At 35.7% G+C, this 12,424-nt stretch overlaps 1 pseudogene; it reads right to left on the bottom strand.

Moving 5' to 3' along the window:
• Window positions 1-12,424, bottom strand: part of LOC149555174 (uncharacterized) — a 52,528-nt pseudogene that overhangs the window by 16,459 nt on the left and 23,645 nt on the right.

The following is a 12,424-nucleotide window of genomic DNA, read 5'->3' as shown; positions in this document are numbered from 1 at the left end:
AGAACTGTCCAGAGATACATCAAGAGGAGAAATATGCTAGATGAATACATTGAGAATAAATGGATGAATATTTGTAGAGTTCCTCGAAAAGACAGGATTTCTGAAGAAGTAAAAAGACAAGTTATTGAATTTTGGACCACACATTCTCGTGTTTCTTCCAACAGGCATGATACTATACAAATTAAAGATCAAGAAACAGGGGCCAAAATTGAACATCCAAAACATTTCATAGATATAACTCAAAGTGAACTTTTTGAAGCATTCAAACAAGAATTTTCAAATGTCAAAATATGTCAGAGAATGTTTGAGAGTTTACGTCCTTCCTTTGTACGCATAAATAAGATGCGAGAAACTTGTTGTTGTAGAAATCATGTTGAATTTGGTCTACACTTGCAATCATTTAAAAAAGTTATGGCAATACTTGATCCTAATTTGGTCATCCCTAGCAGTACAACACAATTTGTGAGGTCCATATTATGTGATAAATTAGAAGATTCAGATGAATTCAAAGTGCAATGCATCAAAACTCAGTGTGAAGTTTGTGCAGATTTACACAAATTTTCTCAAATTATGCAAGTTGAGAATATTAATGAATCTACACCAGTTTCATGGATGAGATATGAATATGAGACATACCAAAATAATAGAGGGGATGAATCTAGAAAAATTGTATTGAAGGAGAGTGAATTGCATTATGATGAGTTCATGGCCAAGTTCCGTCCATTGATATATCCACATATCCAACATTGTCATGGTGCACGATGGCAAGCTAAACAGTTTCATGATTCCAAAAATTGTTTTCCACCTGGTTGTATACTTTCAATTGTAAATTTTTTTGAGAATTATACATTTGCACCTCATACAGAGCTCCAAAGCCAATATTATCATTCTGAACAAGTTGCAATATTTGTGCAAGTGACCTATAGACATGCACAGTTTGAGGTGGATCAGATAGAAAGATTGGATGAAAATGAACGCATCATCATCAAAGAGGTTCATTTCTATATTAGTGATGATAAAGTTCATGACAGGAGTTATGTGGCTCATTGTTTTGCAATGTTCTCTGAAGATCTCAGAAATCGTGGAATAAATGTTTCAAAGCACTAGATTTGGTCTGATGGATGTGCAGGTTAGTATACACGAAATAGTTACACATTTATTTAACTTTATTTTAACTTGTATTTATTTGGACATGTCTATTTCTATTCAATATATGTACTTGGATAATTGTAGATACTTATCATGTTTTACGTTCACAGGACAATTCAAATCTGCAAAAGCATTTAATTGGTTAGCAATGCAACATGCTAAAACCAATGTTAAGTTTTTATGGAATTTCTTTGAAAGTGGACATGGAAAAGGGGAGCATAATGGAGCAGGAGCATGTATAAAACGTGCGCTTCGACAAGATGAACTTGTAGGTAAATATATGCATTTTTTAAATGTACATGTTTAATACTCTAATAGCATATATTTTAAATTTTATATATACATGCATATTTTATGTACATACAGGGAATAGGATAGAGAGCGCAAATCAAATTGTTGAATGGTGCAAAGTTCATTTTGCTACTCGAGATACTGAATACAATAAGCGTTACTTTTGGGAGGTGAAAGGTGAACTAAGTTATATTTATTTTTAATGTCTTTTTCAAATCAAGTTGAGTTTTTAATTAAATATTTATTTTGAAATATGACAATTAGTTTTTGTATTTGTAACAGATATAGATCGATCTAATCCTTACAATTGTCAAACGATTCCTGGAATTAGAAGTTTACATCAAGTGATGACTACAGGAAACCATAAACCTCCAGTACTTAAAGTAAGAGAGAAAACATGTTTTTGTGATGACTGCATTAAGAACAATGCAGTGAGTGCATGTGAAAATATTGAGAATGGATATGTTTCACGTTGGGATTTGAAGGAGATAGTTAGAAAGCCTCCTTTTGAAGATGTTGACATTGACATTGACATTCATGATCCTATATATTCAGCTGATTATGAGCGCATTTTTGATTTAGTTGTGGCAGGTTTGTGTGCATATATACATATATAAATTAATATACATGTATATTTGTTTTAAAATTAATTTATATTTCTCTTTTTATATACATGCAAGAGATATTTTTACAGTTCAAGCCTTACCAGATAATGTAGAAAATGTGGACTATTATCTTTTAAGATGCACAAAAGAAAAACACAAGTTGCTAGAAGGAACTATAAATGCTGATGAACAGTCATATCCAATTGGATCAGTTGTTATTGAAGGAACATATTATCAACAAACAAGGGTAATTAGTAGTGGTATTGAATTTATTGAATACAAGCCTGGAGAAAAGGTTTTACACTATTGTAACCATGTTATAGCAACCAAATTAAAATTTGAAGCAGTACAAAGAAAAGGACGTTGTGGAAATCAAAAGTGGAAATTGCCTATTGAAGAACATGAAAAACTTCTAGAGATAATAAAAAGTAAAGAGGATCCTAACAATACATTGTTTGTAGAGCTCTAGTTTACCTAGGTACTTATTGTGGAGCTCTAGTTGAGTTATGCCTGTATAGCTCTTATACTTTCATATTTAATATTGATATAATATTTGTTTTATATAAATTTTTGTACATTGGATCATTTATCTTGCATATGCAAAATTAGACATGTATTGTTATTTTTATTTAAATTCGACATGGATATCTCATTTAAGACCAAGTCTCTTAGGACCTCCCCCTAAGACAACCTTTTTAGTATTTGTATGTATTTGTATGTACATATAATCTTTATATGTTCTTATATGATACATTCTTTATGTTTGTATATAATCGTTATGTTCTTACATGTATATGTTATATGAACTATGTTACATATTACATGTACATTATATTTTATTAATTAAATGCTGTTAATTATAGTTAATTAAGAATGTATGTCATTAAATACAATTAATTAAGTCATTAAATAGAGTTAATTATTAAGACATTAAATATAATTAGATTAAATATAGTTAATTAGATTAAATATAGTTAGTTATAGTTAATTAGGTTAAATATAGTTAATTATAGTTAATTAAGGCATGTCATTAAATAGAGTTAATTAAGTTATTAAATAGACTTAATTATTAAGACATCAAATATAATTAGATTTAATATAGTTAATTATAGTTTATTAAGGCATGTCATTAAATATAGTTAATACATGATCTACATTAAATATAATTAGACTAAATATAGTTAATTATACAGTTAATTAAGACATGTCATTAAATATATGTTATATTGTTATGTACATCGACCATTAAAATTATATAGTTAATTAGACTTAGATTAAGGCATTAAGATGAATAACTATACATATACATGTAAACTTGAATATTGAAAATATGAATAACATATAGAAACATGTGCATAACACATAAATAAGTTACATAAAAGATGAAGACATCAAAAGATCAATAACATACATGTGCATATATCTAGAGAATATAATGTACCCATATTAAATGTATAAAAATAGATCATGTAGATCAAATGTCTGGAAATAACATATATAAAACATCAAAATCTCCATATAAACATGTATCTGGAAATAACATATAAAACATCATTTAGTGTCTATGATATAAACACGTATCTAGAAATAACATATAAAACATCAAAGTGTCCATATAAACCATGTATCTGAAAATAACATATAAGACATCAAAGTGTCTAGATATAAAATGTATGCATATGGAAATAACATATAAAACATCAAACTGTCCATATAAATATGTATCTAGACATAACATGTGTGTAATAAAATAAAAGGCCACATATGATCTAATCAGCTACATCCCCCCTCCTGATCCTAGGCCTTGTCCCCAAAAGGGTCTATCAGCTCTGTGTCAAATGATAACAAGTGAGCCATTTAATTATGTGTACAGACAAATTATATCAAGATCTACATGTGTGTGTGTGTGTGTATATATATATATATATATATATATATATATATATATATATATATATATATATATATATATATATATATATATTGTAACATACCTGGGACTCACGACTTGTAGGATCTGTCGGTGTCTACAGATCAGCAAAATGTAACATACTATCACTCAAACCCTATAACACATACACAAACACACACACATACATTAATTTAAACATATAGACATATTATTTACTATAATAAAAATAAATCTAAACATATAGAGATATTTACCATAGCATTATGTAACGCTTTGCCGATCTGACTGATATCTGAATCATGTAATGAAAAAATAGTATCAGCATTCAAGTCAATAGTGCGGCCCTGATCTGAAAGCATGGAAGTAAATAGACTAGGCTGTATGGTGCCACTGAGATCCTGAGTAGGGGGGGGTGTTGTAGGGTCCTGAGTAGCTGGGGCTGGTGTTGTAGCCTGGGCCTGTGTAGCAGTAGGAGTAGTAGAAGGTGCAGGAATGTCCTCCTGCCTCTATGAATCCTCTGGGACTCCTGTACGTGACAAAATATGTCTAATTTGAGATCTCATGTTATGAAGTGGAATCCCTGAGAGTGTAGATAATGCTCGATATGCATCTAAAAGATCAGATGCTAAATATGATGCCAAACGATGCAATGCATCCACCTCTAAGACTGCAGAAATGTCTATAGGAGAAGGTATGTCTACAACTCCATAATCATCATCAACAGGTGTGCTAGATGATGCAGCTGTGGGAGTGGTACCTCGAGACCGTAGCATATATTGACTACATCGATCAGAAGAAATCTCGTGTAACTGTGTGGCGACGGTGGCGATGCTCAAAAAAATTTGTGTCCTAATTGTGTCATCAGGAACACTCTCACCTATAGTAGCCATCTGTGGACCTCTCGGCATAACCAAAAGGTTTGGACCCACCATTGCCCATTTTTTAATGGGCGCAGGAGTGTCTGCGGGTCTAAATCTATCAGAAAGTCTCCCCTGACCCTGCCCAACATGCCCTGGATAATCTGTATAGTCAACATCATAGTGTAAATGAAATTTTGCAAACAATTGTTTGCAGAAATATAGGAGGAACTCATCCTTCTGTGGCCATCTATGATGAGTAGCCAACCAATGAGGATACATCAATGGTGCGACGAGTGGATCAGTACACTTCATCGCAGAGTAGCCTTTGACTCTGCGATGATTTGCATAAGATGGAAACATGGTTTTCACAATGCCGGTGGAAACCTCAGTATCAATCTGTGTGTACTTCACAGTGCCAATGACACTATGAGATAAAGAATAATAAAATGTCTCAATGCTCATATCATCAAAAGGGTTGTATGGTTCAACTATCTGAATCATATGAAATAACTCCTCTCGCATCGCTATGACCTTCTCCCTATTAGGGAGGGTGGTAGAAGAGGAAAGCGAGGTATCCAAAACCTGCATAGCATGAGATAATCTTGCCACTGTATATCTAAATAATTGTTGTCTATCATGTGTGGAGGTCGATCTACGTGTTGCACCAGAATCAACACTCTGATCCCCACCACGAACACTGGCATCCCCTGAGGATGCAGGAGCACGATCCCTAGAACCGAATGCCATAATGTATATATGAAAATAAATATGATAATATGAATGTGAAGCTACAATCTGAGTGATAAATATCTAGAGATCTGCACATGCATATATATACAAATATAAACATACAAGTCTATTTAAATTAAAATAATTAAATGTTAAACTTAATTTGAAACACATGTACATATAAATACACAACATTAAATGTATGGTCCTAAATGAACAATCATGTAACATACATATGTATTTTAAAACAAATTATCTTAGAGACCATATCTAATGTACATTGTAACGTGCTCATGCAAATGTGAAAAATAAATATTCGTACATGTACATGTATATGCAATAAAAGTAAAATAAAATTTCTTGATTAAATGATAACTAAGTGGACACATGTACATACATGCAATAAAAAAATATAATTCTTGACTAAAATCTAAATTTTGATGTAAATGCTTTGATGATTATGGGGAGTGTAGATGAGAGTTAGGACATAGGGATAGAAAAATTTGTTACTAGATAAGTAAATGAGTTTAGTTAGCAAATGTTAATCTACAATTTAGAACTCATGACTTAATTTAGTAGTTTGAATTAGAGTTAAGAATGTTAATAAAGTAAATGGGATATAGTTTTGTTAAGGTTGATAGTAAGGTCAGTCTATTATGTGCTAGTTTAAACATATGAATACCTATTACAACCTATAACAAACATAATGACCTAGTAGGAGTCCCTAGGTCCCCTTAACATATATATATGGATAAAAATACCTAGAAATGTATCATGAGGTTGTTATGTGTCATTTGATAATGTAAGAATCATCATTACCTAATAAGACCTATTATATCCTAATAATACATATTAAGAGTTATTAGAACTTAAAAAAAATAGTTTGACCTATTACGACTCCTATGTCCCCTTAAGACACACATGTATGGATAACATATTGAAAAATGTAGTTGACATAAGTGATCTTAATGTGTTTTTTGGTAAGGGTATGTGCAAGATCATGGTGTACCAAACTATGGCCTTAAGTGGCAGTGAAAAATTAGCAAATCAGGTTTATGTCAACTTGACACATAATTTTGAAGTGGTTATGGACTTTATATCAAAAAGTTGTAAGAAAATAATTTGTAGAAAATTGAATGTAGTTTCTAAAATACTAGGCCTTATCAGGAGAAAAAAATAATTGATTGGTCAAAAGTTTGAATTTTAATGCAGTACTAAGAAAATTTCAAGGCGAAAATAAAAAGTAGGTGTATGTCTGACCACCTTAATCAAAATCAAATCATAATATTTTTCTAATATAATTATAGATATGAAAACTAGACTCATGCCCGGATGTGATGCATATTTTTTGATATTTTTATTCCAAATAAATAATTAAATATGAATTTTCTACCAAAACTTTTTCGGATTAAAAAAAGTCCCGTGTTTGACCACCCTAACTAATAGAAAATTTGATCAAATTTTCCTTTTTTTGTTTTTTTCTTATACTAGGAGAAGTATAGAATGTGACACAACTTTTAGATTTAAAAAATGTTATACCGTTTGAAAATTATAGCTATTTTTCATTCAGTATGTCAATCAACACTTTACAATAATCTTCATTGATAATTAACTAATAAATACTTATCGAACTCAGAATTTGACAGAAATTATATTGATGGAATCTAGAGAGCGATATTAAAAAACTCATTTTGTTTCATTCAATTTCGATCAAAATAACATTGTCAGACGACTACCTGAAGTCTGAGTATCACTAAAACTCTCTATAAACACGTCTTTGGGGTTGACCGGGCAGGCTTGGTAAATACCAAGCCTGATCGGATATCCGATTTGACATCGGATATCTGATATGGCTCGGTAGACAAATTCCAAAAATCTTCAAATTTTGGAGGGAAATTCGATTTAAACGTTTTAGTTTTTTATTTTTAAATTATTTCACTTATATTAATATGTAAAGGCATATTTTAATATATTATATATATATATAATAACGTAATGTAAACATACAAGATATAATCTAGTAATATATAATAATATTTTATGTTAACCTTACTACAATCTATAAATATAATATATATTATTATTATTTTTACTAAATATAATAACGTAATTTATATATATATAAAATACGTATTATATATTATTATATTAATATGTATGTTATTAATATATACAATAACGTAATATTTTCATTAAATGTAATATGTATTATATATTATTATATTAATATGTATAATAATATAATATTTATATAACAATGTAATATTTTTATTAAATATAATATATATTATAAATATTATTATATTAATATGTATGTTATTAATATATTTATATAATAACGTAATATTTTCATTAAATATAATAATGTAATATGTATATGTATATATATATTAATATTATTATATTGATATGTATATTATTAATATATATGTATATTATTAAAAAGTATATTATTAATATATAAGAGTCAAAGGGGGTCATAGGGTGACCTATAACCCTCTTTGACCCATTAAACAACGATATATGTCTCTTGGGGTCCTAGGACCCCTAGGGACATACGTCGTCCTTTAATGGGTCAAAGGGGGTCCCTTTGACCCATTAAATGATGACATATGTCCCTAGGACCCATAGGGACATAGCCGAATCATTCATATCAGTCAAAGGGGGTAGTAGGGTGGCCTATGACCCCCTTTGACCCATTAAACGATGACATATGTCTCTAGGGGTCCTAGGACCGCTAGGGACATATTCGAATGGGTATTATGGGTCAAAGGGGGTCATAGGGTGACCTATGACTGTCTTTGACCCATTAAACGATAACATATGTCGCTAGGGGTCCTAGGACCCCTAAGGACATAGTTGAATCGTTCATATGGGTAAAAGGGGGTCATAGGGTGACCTATGACCCCCTTTGACCCATTAAATGACGACATATGTCCTTAGGGGTCCTAGGACCCCCAGGGACATAGTCGAATCATTCAGATGGGTCAAAGGGGGTCATAGGGTGACCTATGACCCACTTTGACCGATTAAACAATGACATATGTCCCTAGGGGTCCTAGGACCTCTAGGGACATATTTGAATGGGTAATATGGGTCAAAAGGGGTCATAGGGTGACCTATGACCCTCTTTGACCTATTAAAGGACCCCTAGGGACATATTCCAATAGTTCATATGGGTCAAAGGGGGTCATAGGGTGACCTATGACCCTCTTTGACCCATTAAACGACGATATGTCTCTAGGGATCCTAGGACCCCTAGGGACATATTCTAATGGGTAATATAAGTCAAAGGGGGTCATAGGGTGACCTATGACCCTCTCTGACTCATTAAACGACGACATATTTCTCTAGGGGTCCTTGGACCCCTAGGGACATATTCGAATTGTTCATATGGGTCAAAGGGGGTCATAGGGTGACCTATGACCCCCTTTGACCCATTAAACGACGACATATGTCCCTAGGGGTCCTAGGACCCCTAGGGACATATTCGAATGGGTAATATGGATCAAATGGGGTCATAAGGTAACTTATGACCCTCTTTGACCCATTAAACGATGACATATGTCCCTAGGGGTCCTCAGACCCCTGAGGACATAGGTCCTCAGACCCCTAGGGACATATTTGAATCGTTCATATGGGTCAAAGAGGGTCAAAGGTCTTTGACCCATTAAACGACGACATATGTCCCTAGGGGTCCTCGGACCCCTAAAGACATATTCGAATCGTTCATATGGGTCAAAGGGGGTCATAGGTCACCCTATGAACCTCTTTGACCCATTAAATGATGACATATGTCCCTAGGGGTCCTAGGATCCCTAGGGACATATTCGAATCGTACATATGGGTCAAAGGGGGTCATAGGGTGACCTATGACCCCCTTTGACCCATTAAACGACGACATATGTCTCTAGGGGTCCTAGGACCCCTAGGGACATATTCGAATGGGTATTATGGGTCAAAGGGGGTCATAGGGTGACCTATGACCCTCTTTGACCCATTAAACGACGACATATGTCCCTAAGGGTCCTTGGACCCCAAGAGACATATTCGAATGGGTAATATGGGTCAAAGGGGGTCATAAGGTGACCTATGACCCTCTTTGACCCATTAAACGACGACATATGTCCCTAGGGGTCCTAGGACCCTAGGGACATATTCGAATCATTCATATGGGTCAAAGGGGGTCATAGGGTGACCTATGACCCCCTTTGACTCATTAAACGATGACATATGTCCCTAGGGGTCCTAGGACCCCTAGGGACATATTTGAATCGTTCATATGAGTCAAAGGGGGTCGTAGGGTGACCTATGACCCCCTTTCACCCATGAAATGATGACATATGTCCCTAGAGGTCCTAAGACCCCTAGGAACATATTCGAATGGGTAATATGGGTCAAATGGGGTCATAGGGTAACCTATGACACTCTTTGACCTATTAAATGATGACATATGTCTCTAGGGGTCCTAAGACCCCTAGGGACATATTTGAATCGTTCATATGGGTCAAAGGGGGTCACAGGGTGACCTATGACCCTCTTGACCCATTAAACGATGATATATGTCTCTAGGGGTCCTAGCACCCCTAGGGACATATTCGAATGGGTAATATGGGTCAAAGCGGGTCATAGGGTGACCTATGACCCTCTTTGATCCATTAAATGAAGACATATGTCCCTAGGAGTCCTAGGACCCTAGGAACATATTCAAATGGTTCATATGGTCCAAAGGGGGTCATAGGGTGACCTATGACCCCCTTTGACCCATTAAACGACGACATATGTCCCTAGGGGTTCTAGGACCCCTATAGACATATTTGAATCGTTCATATGAGTCAAAGGGGGTCACAGGGTGACCTTTGACCCCCTTTGACCCATTAAATGACGACATATGTCCCTAGGGGTCCTAGGACCCTAGGGACATATTCAAATGGTTCATATGGGTCAAAGCGGGTCATAGGGTGACCTATGACCACCTTTGACCCATTAAACGATGACATATGTCCCTAGGGGTCCTAGGACCCCTAGGGACATATTTGAATCGTTCATATGAGTCAAAGGGGGTCATAGGGTGACTTATTACCCCCTTTGACCCATTAAATGATGACATATGTCCCTAGGGGTCCTAGGACTCCTAGGGACATATTCGAATGGGTAATATGGGTCAAATGGGGTCATAGGGTAACCTATGACCCTGTTTGACCCATTAAACGATGACATATGTCCCTAGGGGTCCTAGGACCCCTAGGGACATATTCGAATCATTCATTTGGGTCAAAGGGGGTCATTGGGTGACCTATGACCCTCTTGACCCATTAAACGACGACATATGTCTCTAGGAGTCCTCGGACCCTTAAGGACATATTCGAATGGGTAATATGGGTCAAAGGGGGTCATAGGGTGACCTATGACCCTCTTTGACCCATTAAACGACGACATATGTCCCTAAGGGTCCTAGGACCCCTAGGGACATATTCGAAGGGGTAATATGGGTCAAATGGGGTCATAGGGTAATCTATGACCCTTTTTGACCCATTAAACGATGACATATGTCTTTAGGGGTCCTAAGACCCCGAGGGACATATTCGAATCGTTCATATGGGTCAAAGGGCGTCATAGGGTGACCTATGACCCTCTTGACGTGTTAAACGATGATATATGTCTCTAGGGGTCCTAAGATCCCTAGGGACATATTCGAATGGGTAATATGGGTCAAAGGGGGTCATAGGGTCACCTATGACCCTCTTTGACCCATTAAACGATGACATATGTCGCTAGGGGTCCTCGAACCCCAAGGGACATATTCGAATGAGTAATATGGGTCAAATGGGGTCATAGGTCACCCTATGACCCTCTTTGATGCATTAAACGATGACATATGTCCCTAGGGGTCCTAGGATGCTAAGAACATATTCCAATCGTTCATATGGGTCAAAGCGGGTCATAGGGTGACCTATGACCCCCTTTCACCCATTAAACGAAAACATATGTCCCTAGGGGTCCTAGGACCCCTAGGGACATATTTGAATCGTTCATATGAGTCAAAGGGGGTCATAGGGTGACCTATGACCCCCTTTGATGCATTAAACAATGACATATGTCCCTAGGGGTCCTAGGACCCCTAGGGACATATTCGAATGGGTAATATGGGTCAAATGGGGTCATAGGGTAACCTATGACCCTCTTTGATCTTTTAAATGACGACATGTCTCTAGCGGTCCTAAGACACCTAGGGACATAGTCGAATTGTACATATGGGTCAAAGAGGGTCATAGGGTGACCTATGAGCCTCTTTAACCCATTAAACGATTATATATGTCTCTAAGGGTCCTAGGATCCGTAGGGACATAATCGTATGGGTAATTTGGGTCAATGGGGGTCATAGTCACCCTATGACCCTCTCTGATCCATTAAACGACGAGATATGTCGCTAGGGGTCCTAGGACCCCTAGGAACATATTCGAATGGGTAATATGGGTCAAAGGGGGTCATAGGGTGACCTATGACCGCCTTTGACCCATTAAACGACAACATATGTCTCTAGGGGTCCTAGGACACCTAAGGACATATTTGAATGGGTATTATGGGTCAAAGGGGGTCATAGGGTGACCTATGACTCTCTTTGACCCATTAAACGATGACATATGTCCCTAGGGGTCCTCGGACCCCAAGGGACATATTCGAATGGGTAATATGGGTCAAATGGGGTCATAGGGTGACCTATGACCCTCTTTGACCCATTAAACGACGACATATGTTACTAAAGGTCCTAAGACCTCTAGGGACATATTCGAATGGGTAATATGGGTCAAAGGGGGTCATAGGCTGAGCTATGACTCTCTTTGACCCATTAAACAATGACATATGTCCCTAGGGGT

Source organism: Cupressus sempervirens, chromosome 5, assembly GCF_028749045.1.
Source record: "Cupressus sempervirens isolate cs-2001-9-10 chromosome 5, ASM2874904v1, whole genome shotgun sequence".
Taxonomy (NCBI): Eukaryota; Viridiplantae; Streptophyta; class Pinopsida; order Cupressales; family Cupressaceae; genus Cupressus; species Cupressus sempervirens.
This window is presented reverse-complemented; position numbering and strand designations above follow the sequence as displayed.